General features: G+C 40.1%; 1 long non-coding RNA gene across 1 annotated transcript in view; it reads left to right on the top strand.

The window, feature by feature from the left end:
* Positions 1-8,308, top strand: part of LOC146556783 (uncharacterized) — a 73,261-nt gene extending 64,953 nt beyond the window's left edge. Inside the window, exons 3-4 of the long non-coding RNA XR_014888939.1 lie at positions 932-1,006; positions 8,211-8,308. This is a non-coding gene — a long non-coding RNA (uncharacterized LOC146556783). The remainder of the gene's footprint in view (positions 1-931; positions 1,007-8,210) is intronic.
* Positions 8,309-22,454: the final 14,146 nt, after the last annotated feature.

The following is a 22,454-nucleotide window of genomic DNA, read 5'->3' on the forward strand; positions in this document are numbered from 1 at the left end:
AATTATATTTTGATTATGAAGCTGAGCCTCAACCATTTCAGCACAACAAATATGCATGTATGCAAACGTTTAGGAAGATCGTACTGATGGCATTTATAGGTCTCTGAAAATATCATTCCAAAATATGTAATATAATATTAGATGTCAGTCTGAGATAAATGATCATATACAAGCTCTACTAAATGAAAAGTTTGGTAACATAAACATTTTTGTGAATTGAGGTCATTTCAGAAACCGAACAGCAGAGTGATGCTTTTGCTGCAGTCTTTAATATGCCTGGAAATTCTTCTCTCTGTTGCTAATGATTATGCAGATGCTCACAATCTGTAACACAACACTAGTTTATTAACAGTTATTTTAAATGTCAGAGTAGTATGTTAGTATACTAACTTTTTAGAAACCTTTTCAAGGGTTTGGATTTCATCATTTCAGTTGTTGTCTTATTCCACAGACAAGTTACGACCCAAAGTTGAACCCAAAGTAAGGTGCTATAATAGACGCTATTTTCTTTAATGTGAAAACAGCTATTTTTAGGATTAGCTCATATGCTGTATATAGATGCACAAGGTTGGCTTGTGTGTGAGATATAGGTCCTATCTCTGTGCACCCTATTTAATCATAACTGTGGAGACTCTGCCCTGGGACTGGAGCTTTTTCTTATCATACTTTAATCAATATCTTTCTCGCTATGTTAACACAAAGCAGTCCTCTCAACACTGTGGAGCTGCAGTGTCCTTATTTTGTAGTTGATGAGTCTATGGAAATGCATGTGTATATTAAGCATGATTCTGCGACCTGTGCCAATGCTGAAGCACTTAATTTGTTTAATGACACTCAGAGTACAATGAGCTAGTTTTGAGAGTGCATTTAAAAGGCAGACATTTCTGTATTCGTCTTGTTAATACACAGATTGTCTCTGTTTTAATTTCAGATGATTTTCAGAGCACATCCTGTAAAACCACAAGAATAAAAGCAGCGTATTATGAAAAATGGAAGCTGATTTCGAGTAAGTCACCTTTCTTCAGCGTTATCACTCCAATTCATCTCAGAATGGAATTAACTTCATGATAGGCAGTGAAAGTACCTATCCATCTTTGATACAATGAATTCAAAGATGCACAGCACTGACAGTCAATTAAAAATGAAAGATAATCCACCCCTCCCTCGCAGAGGAATATTCAGTTTGGCATATGCACTATAAATACCTGCCATCATTTTACATCAGTTTGCTATTTATCTGTCATTTAAATTTTTTTCCAAAGTGGATGAGCACACATCTGAATGTTTACCTGCTTTTCAGCAGGGCTAGTAGCTTCTTGGTGACTGCTGTATTACCACATTTTAGTATTCCCACGGGATCCATTACCATATATGTGTCTATAAAGGGAATTTGCAGAGAGCAAAGTGAACATGTTATGTCGGTCATTTGCTGTGCAAGGATATTTTCCTACAAACTGCATTTTAAATGCTATGTTTCTCCCCATTACTCTACACCGAGAAACATTTAAATGCCCTTTAATTAGTGTGTCCTTCCTGCTATCGATAGGCCACTGGTAATCACTCAGAGGACTAATGACTCCTAATTGAATTGCTTTAAAGAGGAACACAATTGGTCCTGTCATCAGTACCCAGACAGCAAGATTTGGGAGCAAACCCAAAACGGGGGTCATTTTGTTAAGCATCGCGCTAATCGAAGTTACATATTTTCACAGTGGCAGAGAAAAGCCTGATGCTACTGTGGTGATGTCAGATCATGTTCTCTCAATAGAGCCTGGGGAAGGAGGGACTGGGGGGGAATGGGGAGGTGGGAGTGACTTGTGGATCATCAAAATTTCAGTAGATATTGATTTGATCTTTTCATATTGTCAAGGAGAAATCTAATCATAATAGAGCAACATATGATATCTCCCTCAAACACCTTTTAACAAGCTATTGCAGCTTATTATCCAGTTTGCCTGCACCAAACCCTCATATCATATTACGAGCACTGCAGGACCTGCGAGGATGTCCTTTTCATCCGCATGTCCTGAAATTCAAGCGCTGCAAAACTTTCATCCTGTACTTACATTTCAAAACAAGACTAATGGCTTTGCAAAATAACTAAGACCGGGCAGGTGTGCCAAAAAAAAAAGGATGAAAAGCAGCCTTGTATTTGTCCAGGAGGTCAAAGCAGAAATTATGCTAAATATATTCACAGGTAGTTATAAAGATAGTTAAAGTGCCTACATTCTGACATTTTTCTAAAACAGAGGTAAGGGCTGCACCTTAAGTTAAACAGAGCCTGGTTGCAATGAAATGAAAAGTTGTAATAAAAAGGATGACTATGACGAGCAATTTTAAATAGATACACCGTACAGTGATTTTATATAGAACTTAATGATCCTATATCCTGTAGAGTGTCATTGGCATTGCAGAAACTTTCTGTCCTAATTATCCATTTCAGCCTGCCTGTTTCACATCTCCGCAGTCCCTCATTATCCCCACATCCACCTCACAGTCTGCTCAGTGTTACATTAGTAAAATAGAGCCTTTGATTTGTCCTCAACAGCGCAGACGTTTGAAAAACAGAAGAGCGAATGAGAGCGAGAAAGTAAAACAAAGAAGGAGAAGAGTAAAGTCCTCTATATTAGCCTGGAAGTGGCCTTGAGTGTTGAATATATTGACCGTGTCACCCTCCAGTTTTGGGGGGAGAAACTAAATTCAAGGCCACACCAGGGATTTGATGCATCACAGACATAATAGAGGATATTTTGGTTTGCTCTCTGAAGTATGAGAAACATTTTTTTCCCTCCCACCCGATGTAGGGAGTGTGAATTGCTGGAAGGCATTTGTAAAACAAAATACTTTACTTGACTGTGGAAACAATGAGTGCCCACACCCCCTGCGGTTGTAATGATGCAGTGAAAACCAATTCAACGGTTCTTAAAACAAAACCGCCCTTATTCAGAGAGCCTGGCGCTCGCTTTATTCAGATGTTATGTTGAACACATTAACCTGTGTTTCTGAAACCAAGTTGTGCTGCACTGAAATATCCCTGGGCTTCATTTGCACTACATTAATAGTATTGGACTGACTTGCTATGACATTACGTTGGAGTTTTTAAAGCACTGCCTGTACCTTCCTGGCCATATTTCAGCACAAAATGACAGCAATAAGAATCTGATCATGTTGGGTCACTCTGTTTGAAAGCAGACCCTGCCTCTGTTTCCCTTAATTAAACCCACACAGCGCTCTTTCATCTTTGCATATTCCGCGGCTGGGACATTGATACTCATTATTTCTTAAGTCTAAACACCAAGACTCTGTCAAGAATGCATCCATCACCGGCAGGCTGCTCGGCGTCAGCAGAAATTTTTCGCACTCTGTCAGCAAATTTAGCAATTTGCAATTTTCTTACTAGAGGGTTGTGACGTATTTTTATCTCCGAAGATGACTTTCAAATGCACAGATCATGAGGAAGTTGGCTTGTTAGTCCTTTCTTCTAACCTCGGCTCTAATGACAGTAATTAACAGGGCCACATTAGAGAGCCACCTCAGGAAGCATCTGACTGTTCATTTGCATGGCGTTAATACAGGAGGATGCCGTGCTGTGAAAGGCTTGCCACGAGTGCAGCAGTGCAGCTCTGCCTGTTTGGCAAGCCCTCCTGTTCTTAACAGCGCCAGGGCCCATTCTCCCATTCATTATGTGCCTAAAGCTTGAGTTATCCTCTCCTTGGTACGGGGATGAATGTTATTAAAGGCATAGCTGTCTGACACAACTCTAATGAAAAATAGGATGTTTCTGAAGGTTATGTTGCCAGCGAGCTCAGAAATGCCTGCTTCATTTTCCCACCCCAGCACAGGGCAAAGTAATTCCCACCTCTTGATAGATATTTTTTCTTAAGTTTTTTTTTGTGGCTCTGCACGCAGGAGCCTCATCATAAAGAGACCTTTATTATCCGTGTTTCTTCCTCTGGTGATGCTCAACAAAGGGCGAGGCTGGACTTTTTGGCAGATCATACAATTGTGAAAAACTACATCTGTGTTTTCTGAAGCGACGGCTGCTACTGTGTGGATTTAATTAAAAGGCATTGCTTGTATATGGTTTTTGCACCGATATTTGTTTTCATTTGCTGTAGCTTAGAGATATCATCGCGATCTCATGTTTTACTTCTTGCACAACATTGTACAAAAGCTCATGATTTACAAGTTACACAATCACACACCAAAAAATAAAGGATCATTACCAAATTAAAGTAAAAGCTCTCTCTTCAGATGACGCAGGCTTGTGACAGTGAGAGATGGCTGCTCAGCAGCAGGGTCACATTGCACTTTTCAGAGCTCCATCAGAGGTGGCAGGTCATGCTGAAGATGACCCGATCCGCCCACACTGACGGATCCCAGCTCTGGCCTTAAGTGTAAATCCTGCTCTCCCCCTCACTCTCTGCCCTGTTTTGGCCTTGCCAGTCCCTAACAGCCCCATCAGAGCCACATGGGAGGCCGCTGACAGACACGCAAGATACCAGGCTACTCCAATTTGCCCCAATATTCAAATAAAAGACTGCAAAGTCGCCATGTCGACATCTTCGTAAGCTCACGATGCTTGGTCCATTTCCATGAGCAACTGAGGATGTTGCAGAATTATAAACTGCACCTAGCTGCATGGTGTGCTGTTCACTATTGATTTTTTTTTAAAAAACAAACATTTTGAGGGCATTTTAGTGCTACATACGTGCTTGAATTTTAATTTACGCCTTCCCTATAAGTGGATATAGCGACTGTCTTTTCTTAAAGTGGAAATTTACCTCAAGGTAAAAATTGTGTGTAAATATCAAAATTCAAAAGAAAAGAAAAGAAAAGCTGCCATCAAATTAAAACATAAACTATGTTTTTTAAGATCCACATTTGCAAGCTGAATTAAACACATTGTCACAGTAAACCACTATATTGAAATAATTTCACAAATATTGGAAATCTTTAATTTAATCTTGGTTGAAATGGTAAACTCTTATGGAAAAATAAGCTGTTTGAAAAAAGCGAATTAATGGGGAGAAAGCGGGGAAAGCACAACCACAGATATAAGAAATAAACAAAAATATTATTAATAACAATTTCCTATAAAGAGTGCTAATTAAAAAACTCTGAACCCTTTTTAAAATAAATTACAGATTTATATTTAGTTGTTTTTTTTTTATCCTTAAACTGAGTTTGAGGATAGTGGCTAAAAATAGGCCAATCACATCAGTCCATCATTTTAAACTGGAAAATAAGTGTACACTATTCCCTATACAAAACAACAAAAATCATTTGTTACACACAGCTGTGCTTTAAGCCTGGAAACTCACTGTGGCAGTCCTGGCTGAGAGATTTATATCATTAGCATCAGAAAAAGTGTTAGCGTCAAAGAACGGGGAAATTCACCTTCAGGCATAAAGATTTACCAGCAATTATTAATCTTTGAAAAATTATTTTTGACAAGACAGCAGACAGCATGATGTAGTCGCTTCAGTATATGTGTGTATGTAGATCTTTTCATAAAGACTTTTTCTCTATTTTTTAAAATAATGTTAACATGTGTCAGCTTCACTGAAAATGACATTAAAAATCATATTATTTCTTGCTGCCATTTAAGGAAAATACTTTTAACTGCTGTCTTATCTGTTGTGTAACAAGCAACAGACCCTGAACACAGATGTTTCAGGGTCAGCCAGAAAGCCCTCTAACAATTGGTTACCACCTCTTACTGTGTGTAAATCACAGCCAAATTCAGTGTTCCTAAAAAACCACAGGCATGCTGGTGTTCCCCTTGCCAAAAGTTAAAAAAAAAAAAAAAAAACAAAACCCCAAAACACGAGTCATGAGCTGATATTGGTGTCAGGTCACTTTTCTTTCTGACTTGAGATTTTCGTACGGTGACCCTTGTTAGCCTTTAAATACGATATCCACTGGAGAATGAAGAGAAAGTTCAGTCGTGAAAAATATATTTAGTTTTTTTGTTTTTTGGGGTTTCTAATCCTCTTTCATTAGTTACATACCTGGCTAATTTTGTTGACTTTCAGGTGGCTGATATTATAACTCGATCACCTGTGGAGCATTTAAAAACATGCAACCATGGTCGCTGTTGTCTGGATTCGTGGTTTGTTAGGGATGTTTTTGAAGCGGCGACTCACCATGTCAGATTATGCCACATATCCATTTGACTTTCATAAGCTGTTTACGCTTCAGAAATTGTGGCAATGGCTTCTCTCTTGTGCAAAGGTTTTTACATATGTTGTGTGTCTCAGAAATGCCGCCCCAGTTATAGCTATCATTCTGAAAAAAAAGAAAAACAACCCCTGAAGGCTACATGAGGCTTGTCATTTTGTGATTTCTCCACTTATTTGCATTTTGTTTGGCTTTTGGATGAAACATGTGACGATAATTTCAGTGCAAGGCAAAAATAAAAGTAGCAATGAATTCCTAAGTTGTGCCATAAAACATTTATTTTAACTTTATTATTGTTAACCTAATGACAGCCCCATTAGTCCTCCTTTCCCATAAAGAACTATGGTCTTGGGTTTATTTCAGTGAATGTATTTATGGCTTATGTCTTACACAAAGCTCACTAATAATGTGTTTAATGTGGACAATATTGCTTACACATGGGCTCTTATTAGTGAGTGGTAGTCTGGTCTCAGGATCAGTGGCAGTATCCTTAAGGGATGGCCTCTCTTAGGAAAGGATGAAACAAGTGCATGTGAAAAAAACCCAGCGTGAGTCCTGTTCAAAGGCACAGACGAGTTCTGACTGGATTAACATTTATTGACCGCTCAAGCTTTCCTTTTTTTTCCACCCACTTTTTTATTTTCCTTTTTTTCTTTTCTTTTCTTTTTTTTTTTTTTTTGCTCCAGGACAAAGATTCAAACTTAATTGCAGTGGCTGTTCCACCAACTGATCACCAATGTGCCAACAAAAGCCTCCCTAATAGGCGCTTCATTAAGGATTAGAAAGTCTCTATTACAAAACAAATTAAGCATGCTCTGATCTTAACCTATAGGTCGAACGGCATTACAGCAAAGTTTAAGCTGTTAGATGGCTGAAAAACTTATTACGGGTTAGCGCTGAGGTAGCAGTTTGGTATTGATTTTACGATAGCTAGGTATGATGATTTATGGAGTGCTTGTGTCAGTATAACAAGCTGAAGGACACACAATATCATCTCCAACATCATTAAAATTCAGAGGTCTCCAGAGCTAGCTCATCAAGTACTGTTCACCTCCTTGGAATTTCATACGCACACACATGCATGCACACACACAGCTATATATATATTTATATATAAAAGATCGGGGGAAAGGTATGTATCTACTCAGAAATTTAAGTTTTTTGCACCTCTTTGACATTGCATGATATTACATTATGATTTTTTTTTTCTGTTTTAACTATTGTTTACCCCATTTTGGATTTAATTTGCACTGGTTAATGCTTGTATCGATTGTATAGCGTAGCAGTTCAAAAGGTCTACCCTTAACACAATCACTGCCTTGGTCTCTGAGCTGCACTTAACAGAGTCTGAGCAGTAAAATCTGTGGTACACTAGAGCCCCCTGTGGGCACATGAAAGTAATACCAGCTGGTTATAATGAGTTCTACTTATTTATATTTGGATGAGGATTTATTGTTGAAAATTTTGCCCAGGGCTAATGATTAATATAATGCGAAACACTTTTTTTTAATTGTTTCCAGCCAGTTGTTACAAATATTCTGCTACAGTTTAACATCAGTCAGGTTTCTTAACACGCGACTTGCTGTCTAACTGAAAACGTGGATGTAAAATGTGGTCCTCTTTGCTTTGTAAGTTAGGGCTCGCTCAGACAAGACATGTAGCAGAACGTGGTGCTTCTCAAACTTTGCTCGTTTGGTAAATCTTCTCCATAAATAACTATGAAAAGATTACACTGTGTTAATGGTATTCCTAATAATAATTCATTAGAAATGCATTCTCAGCATGAATACCATCTTACAGTTTTTGTGCTAAGAAAGATGCCTGTAGACTCAGTAGCACAGAAATACGTGAAAGTGATCATACAGAACCAAGTAAGTCAGCTGTCATTTCACACCCCTTTTGCTCCCTCGCAAAGAAACCCAACAAGGAGAGATTCAGACTACCATTTAAGGTCGGGCTGTCCGAGGATCGGCCTGTGGGATGAAGGTAAGCTTCTGGGCTTCTGTCTGTCTTTCTCTGTCTCTCAGATTCCTTTGGATCCACCACCCCCCTCCAGGATCCCAGATTCTCTCCATCATCTCCTCCAACCGTGAGGTCTAACCGGCAGGGCAGGGGCGTGTGGGCGGACATGCTGGGTGCTGGCAGCATGCTCCGTCTGCTAGTGAGTAATGCGAGTACAGCAAGGACCCCCTCCACCCCCCCTAAAAAAACACACACACACATACACACACCTCACACTTCTAGAAAGAGATGGGCCATAGATGGAGAGGCAGGCACTCCTGCTGTGACTTGGCGCACCCCACTGGACAGCTGGAGACTTAGGGAAAGAAGACGCTGCCAAACATGCCCGACAGAACAGGGGAGTGGTGGAGGTGCAAGGCTGGGCAAGGCCTGAGGTGGCTCCCATACCTGCAGCTGATCACCAGCCCATCATCTGTAATTATCTGCACTTATATACCAGTGAGATAAACAGTAAGACACACGTGCACTCAGACACACAGTCATAACCACATTAAAAAGGTATGATAGGGAAGGGCTAGATTGTTATGCTATGATTATGCTTCATATACTTGTGCAGGTGTAATAGCCATAACGAGCTCCTGTGTTGTTTAGCTGATGAAAATGATATTGTGTGACGAATACGGTTCGCTCAAAATGAGATACTTAGTATTTATTTAAACTAAGGCAACAGCTAGATCTAGTACCATCTCATTTGGGTCATAAATATTATATATATTAAACAATTTTAAAAATTTGTTTTTTGGTTAATAGCAGCATAGCACCCCCAGATATGTTGTGAAACATGAGTAACATGAGTACTTGATATATTATTGTTATTGTTATTTTCTCAAGAATATAATCCAGAAAAAGGTGCTTGGGTTAATCTGGGTTAATAGAAATGGTTTCATCACATGGTTTCTCCAACAGAGCTGCCTTTGTTTAAGATACTGTCATCGCTTGTGTGCAGCGCATGTAACAGAGTAGCATAGCAGCTCCAGACACGGGGATGCAGAGTCAAGCAATGGCTTCACTTTGAATTGATAATTGTGGAATACATTGGTGGATAATTAATGCACAATTTAGATATAACTCCAACATACTATATTTATATAGTAATATATGTATAAAGAAAATAATTTGCAGAGCAGGAAATCTTCATGGAACCTGATGTGACAACACATTTTCTCATAAAAAAGAAATTTCTAGAGAAAATATAGCGACATTATTGTATGACAATATATGAGGATTCTTTATCGGTACTGCAGATCCATGCACAGTGCTGATACTCTTTATGCTGCAGTCGGGCTGAAGCTGTTTTCCACTCCAGATTTCCAAACTGCATTAATCCCTCTCTGTGAGGAATATCACCACTTTAATGTTATGAATATTAGACTAAAGCCCCCTGCAACATGGCTGAAGCCCATTTTCTCCTCCTTCATTCTCAATCTAGTGCTTAATCTTGATTCATCAGTTACTGCAGCTTATTATGGAGCCTTGACAGCATGCTCAGGTTCTTGATAAATGACACCACTCAGGCCAGATTCAAAATGTGAGGCTCAAGTGCCAATTATCTATGCAGACCTGGTTAATAAGGGGATCTCTTGTTAACTATCTGATCTCAGCATGAGCATCATTTGTCATGAGGGCCCATGTTTACCTCTGAGACAGGAGTTCCCGAGACCTCCCCTGCCTAACATATGTAAAACCTGGATCTTTGTTCCTTTAATAACCTTTTATTAACAGCCTGACATCATGATTAAGTTTGGTCCAAACACGTGCACAATGAGGTACACAATTACCCACACCCGCTCGCAGAACTGCAGCAGATCACAGTCAGAGAGAGTAATGAATATTGAGCCGACGTTTGAGCCATTCCACATTGGAAGCCCAATTTGCTCGAGCACCTGGAGCTGTGCCACTGCATGCAGTTTTTTGAGGTGATGATGGATACTCATGGGAGCTTATTTCCATGCGCACATCTTCTCCTGATTTGTAAAGATGATAAGTGCTTTGACCTTAGCTCATCATTACAGCTCATTAAAGCTTTTGTTTGTACCACCTTGGAAGAAGAAGATGGTTTTAAATCAGCTCATAAAGCATTATGGCTCTTGACTGTTAAGAAGTTGGATTTGCTGCGTGTCTCTGTTTTAGTTTTTATTTAGCAACTTCTCGGAGGTCTCAAGGTCTCAGATTAATAAACACTCGCTGTGGTCAGAAGTGCAGAGCAGCCCAGGGAGGCGAGATGCCGCCTGTCCTCTCTGAAACCCAGCATTTCTCGTGGCTATCCTGTCAGCCACATCTTGACGTCTGGCTCACAGGCTCGCTGCTCTGTCTTAGTATGTATTCACTTCCTGGGAAAGTAGCAAATAAAACCTTTTGCAAGGCTGCCTAGCCAAGGGACTTTGTCTTCCATCAAGAAACACCTCTACCTCTTAAGCACAGAAGTTGTAAAATACTTCCAGACAGCACTTGGAACATTCCTTTTAACCTTAGTTGTCGAGCATGAGATACAGAAAAAAAAACAATATCTTGAAATAAATAATTAATCAGTGTGTTTTCTATTATTGCTTGGATATGGAGTCAGTAGGAAGCCAGGTGGAGCGATCAGATCTTCACAGCATCCCCACTTCCTGTCCCCCACAGAACGCTAGACTGTCTAGGTAGCATCTGCTGAGGAAAATAAAGCCCCTTTTCCTTCTCATGTAGAGAAGATGATTTGCATAATATCCCCCTCTGTAAGGTGAAAACAGAATAATAATTGGTTTGCCCTTTTCTCTCTGTGTGTTGTAAAACAGTTAGGAATTAATTTGAGGATAACTGTGCAATTAATTCTAAATGCTAAAGATGGTGTGGGGGCTTTGATTCAAAGGAGGGGAAAGGATACACAGACTGAGGTCATGAAACAAAGACTTTGTGTTTCTGTTGCTGCCAGAAAGTACTCTAACTGCATTTAAAGAGCGCATAGGGGGTCTTTGAATATTTCATTGACAAACAGGGGCAACATGCACACACACTTATCCCTCCACATTTACTATTCCACTTTAGTCCCTGCTACTATATATATATTCAGCTGTGTAGTTGGATATACTTGTCTTAATGATGAATAATAGTACTGCAGGGGGGAAAAAAAATGTTGCGTGAATACTAGAATTCATGAGGTTGTTTTAACCTTGTTACACAATGCTGTAAATTCCACATGTATCCCCATTATAGCTAATGAGCAGCACTGTAATCAGTACTGTTTTTATAGTGAGGGAACATGTTCTGGCTTCCTCAGACAGATGCCAATAACGGCCCCTGTGTGCACACCCTTGAAGGTCAACATCAAAAAGGGTAGTCTGACATGACAATAGACTTGGTTTGACATTAGAGTTAAGGGGATTTGACACATGCACAGATCTCGCTGAGCTTCCATTTAGGCCAGAAGTGTGATATCAGGACACAGTGTTACTGCTGTAGCAGTGGCCTGGACGTGTCTCCCTTCTGTAGCTTTTTTCTGTACCTATTAGAGGAGTAGCAGCTCCATTCCTGATACTTCCACAGCAGAAAAAAGAACATGCCTCGCCATGAGTCCCAATTACACCTAATGATAGCAAAAGGATGGAGCACATGCAGATTGTGCTGCAGTTCCTTTGTCATGCCAGGCACAAGGTGTGATCATTTATCACACTAGTCATATCCTGCACTCCTCCCTGAGCACAGACAATGGATCCCAGCACATCATCCATGCTGTTATTTGTGTTTAACTGCCAGGAAAAGGAAAATAAAAGCCCAGTTAGAAGGCATTGCAAGAACACGTTTGTATCCTGTAAGCAGTCGTGAGAGTCGGGGAGGAAATGCTGCCATCCTCTAGTCCTCAGAATAGATCTGTGCTGACAAAGGCACACAACCGGCCACCCTCACCCCTCGTGTTTAGATAATTTTGTTTGCAATCAATTTTGGCTTTGAAATGTAAATGAGATGACAGCGAGGTCTGCGTGTTACACGTTGCAGGGTGAGAGTGAGAGCTTAGTGTGAGATTTGAGCGGTGCCGTGTGAGCGTGTGCGCTGCGGCAGCAGAGAGGCGGCTCTGCGCTTGTCAGTGGCTTTCTCCTAATCCTGGCCTGATCTTTGTGTTTGATCCGCAGCGTGGTCCTGAGACAGCATGAGCAGCAGCTATTGCTGTAATTTAAAGTCAATATTGTACTCATGATCCCTCTCCCTGGGCTAACAGAACAGCCTCTCACCGCGATAGAAAAAGTCATCTCTGCTGCTTTAGAGGGAATCCTCAGCTTGAGCAGTTCACTTCTCTGTGATTCTCAAAAGAAACCTCGCATGTGGGTTGTGTTAGTTTGTGGAAAAGACAGAGCTGAGATTATAGCTGATGTTTTTCTATTTGCTAGCGTCCTACCACACCACTGACATTCTTTTTAACACAAACAATGCACTGAACTAAATCTCAAACCTTTCACATTTTAAAGCTTTACCATCTTGCATAATCAAGTGTGTGTTACTCTTTTAGAAGCATCTGTTTGCATGACTCCAAGAATCAGCTAACAAGCCTCCACTAACATCCACAAGCTTTCATGATTCATTCAGAAAGACTCGGAAAGATCTAAGATTAGCAATGGGGGTCTCATCCGCAAATCTTCTCCTTTGTTATTACACCGACCGAGAGCTAAGATATTTATCCTGTGTGAACAACGTGACATATATAAGGATGGCTCAAGGGCCCATTAAATCCATACATGTCATGATTTGCAATGTGTTGCACTAAAACTTTCAGCAAAACGCGTTGCTGACAAACATTTTGATAGAGGCTGCACAGAGCAGTAAATTTAAGAGCCAGGGTCAGTGAACTCTTTATAGATAGAGGTGAAATGTCAGAAATTGATTCCTTTAGTGGCTACAATTTGTTTTGATATAGTGAGCCTTTTGTTATGGAGCTATTGTACCATTTAGCATTTAGTGTCTTTTGGCAGTCTTTGTTAATTTTAGGTGTTGGGAGATTAATAACACTTATGTATGTTCATGTTTCATTGCACTGATTACAATTACCTGAGAGTGTGGCTTTAAACAGACCCCTGAAAATGTGTATGTTCCCATGCTGCAGATCTGGTAGGTGAAGAGTCCACCTGAAATACTTTTTTTCTGTTACTGCATCCTGACAAATTCATGTAAACATGAAGTATAATGGAAATAAATTCCTCATAAAATTACAAATGTATTCAGGTATTTTGGGCAAATACTAATCTCTATAAACACGTCTCCACATGAATATGCAGAGTGTGAAGGCAAGGGACAGGAATTTTGGTATTTCAGGTTTGCAGCTTGCTTTTACTTCTACAGGTTATTGCAAGTATTACTTGGTATTGTTGACCTACATTAACATTATAAAACACTGGGCCATAAAATTGAAGACATCAACAACCTAAGTATGATTTATTCAATTAGAGTCCACTTTACTCTGTGCAGGCACTTCTACTCTATGCTCATGTACAGATTTACTGAGGCTGTTTTCACTTTTAAGGCACACACACACAAAGCTAAACTGGAGATAATTAAAAAAATTTAATTCTTCCTCTCAATCAAATCAAAGATAATATTCTTAAAACATCTTTCTCTGAATTATCAGAGAAACTCCACTGCTCTTATACCTTGTAGACCTGAAAACACTATGAAAAAGTCAAAAACAATATAATCCTACACATTGATAAAAGTACTAGATAACATTTCGAGTTATATTCTATACAGCTGATGGCAGATAAATCCTAAAATATGCTAAACGTCCTGTTAGTGCTGTGACATAATTTTGCTTATATGAAAAATACCGTCACAGTCTTAAAGACTGCATAACCACAGGATGCCATATAAATAATGGAACCACCTAACGGGATGTGAATATCAAGCTCTTAATCAACAGTTGTCCTTGTATGTTGTCATGTATGACCTGAACTGTGCAGTGAACTATTGGGCTGTTCATCGGGGCTGTTTTGAAACCTCGAATTTGTGTAATTTATGTTGTTGTGGCATTTTCATTCCGTAATTACATACAGAAGCATCTTGAGTGAACAGTGCTGACACCCTTGGGTGCACCCATTCCTGGAAAATATCCTCGTATTCCCTATCTATTAAGAAACCTTATAGAGCTAATTATGAGTGCTAATGACTCCTGCGAATGGCTGCCCTCGCCAATCGCAACACTCTGTTTTAAGTGTTTGTGATTTTAGGTTTCCTCTGTTAAGCTCGTTACATGCAGTGAAACGAGAGGCTGTTATTTAACCGTATTCAGGGTTGTGAGCTTGTTACAGCAAATTATGCATTATGGCATTTTTAACACATGCTGTTTTATTGCACAGCAGCAGCCCAGCTATAGGATGATCATGGTACATAGATTTTCTTGCATTAGGATTTTAATGCCTTTGTTTTTGATGTTGTATCTTTAAGTACATTTTACATTTCTTTGCACTCCTTCTAGTGAGCCTCTTCATTATTGCTGTCTGTCTGCTTCTTTGTATGCGCCTTTGTATGGGTCTTGTCCACTTTATGCACAGGAGCAACCTTTAACTTTTTCCCAGCGACAGTTTAATGTAATCCTCAATTTTTTTTCCATCCATCACAAAATTATTTAAGTCAACATGAGGCTAAATCCAGCATAATGTCTATGAAAAGCAGCTGGAGTCAGCGCAGCACTTGGCATAATCCATATCTGTGTATGCAAACATACGCCAGTGGCCCACTTATAACTTAAATGACTAGTTTAGTTAACCTTACTGTTTAAGCGTAACATATTGTTATGACAGCAACAGAGCACTGCATAATTTCTATGGCATTAGCATCAGTCATCGGGCCGCCTGCTATAAATACACCTGACAGCACAACTGTTTCAGAGGTGTTCGTTGCAGGATAGCGCGCAGGACTCCAGAGGTGAGGTACTTTGATATTGCAGCTCATGAAATATTTGCTGACTTCTATCACCTATGGGACTACTGTTCTGATGGAGCCAATGATATGTGCCCCTATTAGTCTCTAAGGATTTTTCCTAGCCCACTTTCACCCGATCTGTGCCAATTAAGTAGCAGAATTATGTATATTAGTTGAAGTCACTTGTACTTCCATGCAAAGGGGTGCATATAGGGAAGGATGACAGAGGGATACTGTTGAATAATTAGAGTGAATTTTCACAGCCCTGGAAACTCAATCATACGCTGCCATATGCTAACTATTTTTAACCTATTCTTTCCTCCTCCCCTACCCTCTTTTTTTCATATATGCTGCTGCAGAAATGAAGAACAAACTTAACTCTCTTTTCATACGGCTGCTGTTACTTTGCCAAAAGTAATTGTTCAAAAGGACTTTATGAAAACAAAGGGCGGAAACAGTCACTTCGAAAAAAGCTGCTTTCTAGCTGAAGTTGAAGGCATAACAGGTGCTTTCTTAAAATAAACTTGTTTTAATCTTTTTTCTCTTCTCATGCCTAATTTTCATTTCCCTTCATCGATGATAAACAAGTAAATGGATCCCAAAAGTTACGCATGAAAAAACCGTAATTGAGCTCCTCAGAGTTTCTCTAAACTCATTAAGTCATGCTTGACTTGCCATCCATACAATGCTCACAGCAATAGCTCCTCAGTCTTCTTTATGTTGCCGGGTGGTTTGTGGAAATATGGAGTGTCACAAGCAGACCTCTCCTCCTCACAGACACTTCCCACAGTCATCAGCATTCTAATGACTCACCACTGCCGTCCCAGGGTGTTTATTTTTAGAGATAGAGAGATTGATGAGATGCTCATATCATCCTTAACCACCAACTAATTAACTAATTAGGACATTCAAATGAAGACTTGCTCTGGATAATGCAGCGTGGCTTTGGCATGGGCAAACAGCACTTGATTCTAACTGCTTGACTCAGCCGAGGAGGGGTTCAGTGTCGTGGTTCACGTTTGCCTCGTTGGTGCCAAATAGTTCAGCCGCATTATTGATGTAGGCGGGTATCGATGAGACAAAATGATGCCGTATCGGGTGACCAAAGCAGCAGCCGTGACACCGACATTATCAACAGAGCATCTTTTATATTTATGTATTCATGCACTAATCAGAGCATGTGTTCCTCCTTACAGTTTCTCACGCAGGTGTTCATGAAGAGGGCTGTGTGTTGATCAATGAGGTGTCATCCAAACCCGACCAAACCGATGCACCACTTTCACTGTCTGAGGCGTACTCGTATTTGTCCAAGATTTCCAATGATTTTCAATCAGGCTCCACTTAGGCTGACTTTGAACTTTGAACTCTTGCTTGCTCAGGACTCTGAAGCTTACCGAGGCAAATATCTCACTGTCTGTATTCTAATGAGTTTTTTACCATTGACTCGTTCACCCTTTCGCCTTGTTCTCGCCACGATTAGATCCTCTGTGGTCAGATCTCTATCATTATCCATCTATTCACACTGATTGCTCACCCACCAGGTGTAATGTGTCAGCATTTTGTGGACTTTAATTGGAAGAAGATATAGATGATGGCTTATAGCTGTTGTAAGTCAGTTCCTTGAAAAGGCTAACATGTAGTGGAGCCATGAGACATCTGATCAGCCCTGTAGTCTCCTGATTATGATTGATATGATGCATCCCATTCTCGGCTCACTTTAAAAAATAGAAACAGAAAAAGCTTTTGACACCAGCGTTTGAGGGTTTAATCCCACATGTCTCCATTTTAAAGGTTAATAATCCTTTTAATTAAAGGATAAGCCTGTATTGAACACAAAATGTAATCACCAAAGGATTACAGAGAGAGATGAATATAGCCGTAGCAATTAGTCCAATAATTAAGGCTTTAGTGCCGGACAGAGACGAGAGAGTGCTGGTGATGTGTCATAAAATTCATAGAGTTGTTAGGGCGCTGTGAATGCGTTTGGTTGCAGCTTTACAGCAGCATGCCTGCATGTGCACTCGGGGTGTTGGTGAAACATGGCGTCCCAGTGGATGGAGCTGCAACAGCTGTTCTTGCCTGAGCCTGGTGTTTCGCACAATATGATCGCTCCATCAGCGAGCCCGCTCTCCTAACTGCCGCATCTGCATTCATCAAACACACTTATCAATAAAGAGGACCGTGCAACAATAAATGATCTCTGAGAGGAAACAAAGTAGCCAGGGTGGAAAAAAATGTCAGGCGCTCATTTTAATCACTGATGTTGTTAATCAATAAAGCAGCTTCATATCTTTTAATTAAAGTTTTATTCCCAGCAAATGTTTGCCGACTCTGCCTGCATGTCTTTTGGGTTTTTTTTTTCTCCTTCATTAATGGAACCAGTTGGGACTGGAGAATGGAGGTGGCAGCTGCTGATGACCAGTCACGATGGGGCACTTGTGTTTGTAATTGCATTTTGTCACCTACAGAGGGTGTTAAGAATCCTTGTTAAAAGCTGGGGGAAAATCTCACAGTAACAATTATTGTAGAGCAAATTACCAGGTAGGCAATATCTAAGCTGTCAGGAAAGGTTAGGAGAAATGAGAGGAAGAAGATGGACTATTCAGACATTCATCATGGCCATAGTTGCCACTTCCAAATTGAAAATTGGACGGAATGCATCCTCCATTTTCTCAAAATCTGAATGAGTTAGTTCTGATTATTGCTGTGATTGACAGAAAGGCCTGGATAAATAAATAGGATGGTAATTCATTTCTGTGCTTGTGTCTTAGATCCTTTCCCAGACATCACCTCTCACCGTTTTGGCATTTACATTAATGATTCAGCCAGGATCAGACAGCCCACACGGACATGTATGTGAGCAGGAACATGATAGATGCACATGAACATGTATTAATGGATCTAATCTGGCCTTGGATGGTTTGGGGAGGATTTCTTCATTGGCACTAGCTGCACTGGTACCATTGCAAGGTGTTGCCATGTGAGATTTCCCCTCTACCATCTGTCTCTTTCAACTCTGTATATTACATTTACACCACATGCTTGGAAATGTAGCTTCCTGGTTTTAATGGGAATGTGAGGGAACCGTAAAATAAATATTCTCCTTCCTCTGGCACGCAGGGTGTTGCCGGAGCCAAGAGCATCGTCTGTGTTCATTTGCAACAGCACTGTCCTTTGAATTCTATTTATGGCGAGCTATAAATTGAATTATTGAAAAGCTATTGTTTGTTGCATGAAATCAGCGAAGCAGTAAAGGGGTTAAAGTCAAAGAGTTATAAAAACAATAAGCAAGGGCGTGAAAAAAATCGACTCCAATCAGGACTGGGTCAATATTTAGACCCTCACCATATCACGGGATTTAATAGGACATGCTCCATGTGTATTTATAGATTGCAGACATCTGCTGAAAATGGGAAAAGGTTTAGGCAGTATTGATTCAGATTTTTTGTTTTGTTTTATTCAGTAGCACATACAGTATGTAGCTTAGTTTTGGGGAGGGGTACGTTTTGGGACATGATCTAGTTTGGTGGAAAAAGTAGGCCTGACTTAGAGGAAAAACTTATAAAAAAAAAAGAAATCCTGTGGGTACCGAGGACAGGCTGAGTTTTACCTGCTGTACGTCAGCCTGAAGTTTAAGATCATTTTTTTATTCTTGTAGTTTAGGTGCACAGTATTGTGGTAGTGCACTGAATCAGCTGTCTGTTTGATCTGTAACTGATCTAATAATCAAGAAAGGCCAATCATTCCATCATTCAGTATTTCCAGCTTGAGGACTGTTATTGAGATGCAACAGGAACATGTAAAGATGCTGATTTTAGGCTTTTTGTACCATGGTCTGAAATTTTATGAGCCAGACAGTTAATTGATTTATCCAGAAAATAATCAGCAGTAGATTAACTAATAAATAAAGACCTCTCAAGCGCCATATTCCTGCTAAAATGATCTCGTAAAGACCTCCTCTTTCAGCTCTTAGCCATTTGCAAGCTGTGGCCATTGTTGATTCAAGGTGAGACCTGATATTATTGCCTTATAGGCTTGTGTTTTTATTGTTGTTATTTTCAAGAATGGGCCCATTTTGTCATTTAATTGAGGCTCATGGGCTCGGCTGCGAAACGGCGCACAGGGGAATAAGACGTCAAGCGGCTGAATTTCCACAGCCATTAACTGTTCCACACTCAATTAGAATGCATAGGATCCTGACATTTCATAACTTATGGGTCTCCAGGCTGATATAACCCCCCGCTATAAAGGAAGCAACATTGTGAAGACACCGAGCCAGATACTTACATCCTCTCTGAGGTTTTAACCAATTGCTTTGTGAATTTTTGCAGTGTAAAAATAAATCATGGTTGGTTAAGAGCAATGCATGATGTGATTTTTAAAAAAAAACCATTCCAGGGGCTCCGTGTTGCAGCTGCTGTTTCTGTGTAGGTGTGGCGTAAAAATATTGTGCTGTTTTGCTCAGAAGAAGCCAGATACTGCTGTTTATATGCTACATCATCTCAAACTATCAATTAGATCCAGTTTCATGGCAACATTCCCCTCTTTCCTTATCTATTAAATCACACTGCATACCAGAAATAACAAGAACGGAGGATACACGTATGACACTGTTGTAATGCAGCATAAATATGAAATATGAACGGCAGCAAATTGAGCCACTTAATAAAAACTAGGATTTTTTATGCTATGAGCCATCTCGGGGAAGGTGATCCTGACAATCAGAATTATGATGAAAGAAATGTAGTTTGATTGCTGTTTAATTTTCTTTGGTGATCTCTCGCCGCCGCTATAGCTCAGGTTGAAAACAGACAGGTTCTATTTGCCAGGTAATTAATAACAGTCCGCTGAGGCAAGATTCAGCTATTATTTCTAATATGGTGTGCGATTGTAAAAAGTACCTTTTCCAACGGTACGATTGCATTCATTTATATCTTGTTATATTGTAAATGCTTTTCCAGAGCTCTAATTTATACAAAGTGAAGGCAAAATTTCACCAGAACCATCAGTAATCGAATTTAAAGGGAGGCTGCAGCTATCTGAAGGGTTACCAATTAATTCAAATTGATTGCCTATAATAATTTAGTCTATTACAGAGCAGCATTAAGCTTTCATTACATGGGCCGTGACTGTTCCTCCTTTGCGTTTTTCAACTTATTTTTCATCAAACAGGTCTGACCCTTAATAACTCAAATCATGAATACCTTTATGTAATGTAGAGGTGATGAGTTTTAAGAGAGTTACTGCGAACATAAAGTACTGAGCATGGATAGGACGAGAGCAGAGAAATTGAAGCCAGAGGTTGGGCAATAGATCACACTTTCTTTGGGCTCTCCGTTGGTGGCAAACCAATAAAGTTAAAATAGGTGAGGCCCTCTGCCATGAACAACAAAGCACCATCAGCAGTGCCTCCAAGACGGAGCCTTCTATAGGTCACCGCTGCTGTGACTCTCGACAAAATGACAGATTAACGACAACAGGTTGAGCCCCGTACTTTCGGCCGCCCACAATCTCAATTATGTCTGTCTTAATGTACACTGAACAGCCACAATCGCAGGGCCATGGACAGGGTAAACACACTTGCAGGAAGCAGACTAGTGACAGGATAATAAAGTGCCATGATTGATTCAGCTTGCTGTGTGCCACATCGGTTTATTGTGTGGGAGGAGTGGTACCAGATTGTGTGGGGTTCTGTGATGAGCTATCTGTTGTCTGGGGCTCTGAGCTGGGATTCTATGTAAATGTAAAGATCAAGCTCCTTATAGCTGCTGTGTAGTGTTTTGTATTGTTTTCAACTAGTCTTTAAATAGCTGTTGTATATTATCAGTGTTTATGGTAAGAGTCAGATCTAGTATTGGAAAATTAGGAAGAGCCGAGAACTAGTGAATTATAATAAAATAGCTAAAATTCATAAATGCGCTTCCACCAATGTATTAGGATATTTTACTTAGTCATGTTTAGGCTAACCCCCCTCCTTTTTTTTTAGATCTCCATAATATCTTTTCATAGTGCAACAATGTAACATGTTTTCAAAAGGGTTTTAAAAATCTGTTACCTAGTTAATATGTGGCCAGGAGCAACTGTTTGGCTGTGCACGTACACTGGAAAAAGAGTTAATGCATATTAATGAGGCCTATAAAAGCAACTAATTGAGCATTCCGGATCTTGCTGAGTTGGGCATCTGTGAGTGACATTGTGCAGCACCAGGACCTACACCAGACTGCCCTTTATTAGCTCTCTGAACTGGGATGTAGGTCAGGCCGTTAAAAGCAGGAAGGGCTCTTTCAGTAAATATTGCTGTGACAGCCTCATACTTGACACCACAGTATGTGAGCACTGTGCGGGCGGCGTTTGCAGCAGCCGCACGGTAAATACCTCTAAGTAAGGAGACGTTGTCGAATGAATTGCCGCACCAAAAAGTTGATCCTAGTTTAAAGCAATTTAATTGAGCACAATAAAAAGCAGCCATATGCCTCCCATAAAAATCAACAGCGTTCCGTGTCAGTGCTAAGTAAACACGCCTGGAATTTCAGTTTATGCCGAACATATTATAAGTCTCATATCCACTAATTTTGCTGATGATTGAAACAAAACTCCCATCCACTTATTGTTTAGTCATTTGGAGGTAATATTCACATTAGTTAAAGGGCTGCTTGTCAGTTGCATATCATAAACCCATCATTATTTTAAAATAGAGACTTGTTTTGTTCATGAGGAGTACAAAGCTTTGTCAAAGCATCGCCACACTCAGGTAAAGACACATTTAGCAGTTAAATGCACTTTAAATCAACACCCAGCCATTAAATTTCAGAGTGATGACTGAAATAAACCGAGCTAGACAGAACACTACACTAAATCACCATCTAAAACTATAAGTAGTAGGGCAGTAATATCTCAATAGGGGGCAGCACACTGTCATTACAGATTGGCCTTTAAATCATATTTAATTGCTCTTTTGTGTAGTAGACTGAAACTGCAGTTTTCCTCGAGCTTGAAATACACCTTTCTTATAATCTACTATACAGTGTGCACCATATAGTGTCTGTCTATCAAATTCATTCTCCATATGCCATCCTTAACAACCTTCTGTCTGCTCACGTGCATATCTGTGTTGGTTGTTGTAATAAAAACAGACGGCAGCACATCCAGTCATGGACCACACTGTGAGGTCAAGCAGATTCCTCCAACGCCATCGCCTTCGTTTCTTTTCCTGTCATCAGCTTTGGCTGGTTTTTACTAAAGTGTCATAAGCCATTTGATTGTAAATCTTAGTGACCTTGAAGTCACTACAGAAAGCAGAGATCCGTAAACCAATCATCGCACGGCTGCCCCTGTCAGCCACGCTCCTGTTCACGCAGTCGCTGACT

Source organism: Mchenga conophoros, linkage group LG16 (genome assembly GCF_057382185.1).
Source record: "Mchenga conophoros isolate Kocher_MC1m ecotype Shallow Benthic linkage group LG16, M_conophoros_male_GT1.1, whole genome shotgun sequence".
Lineage (NCBI taxonomy): Eukaryota > Metazoa > Chordata > Actinopteri > Cichliformes > Cichlidae > Mchenga > Mchenga conophoros.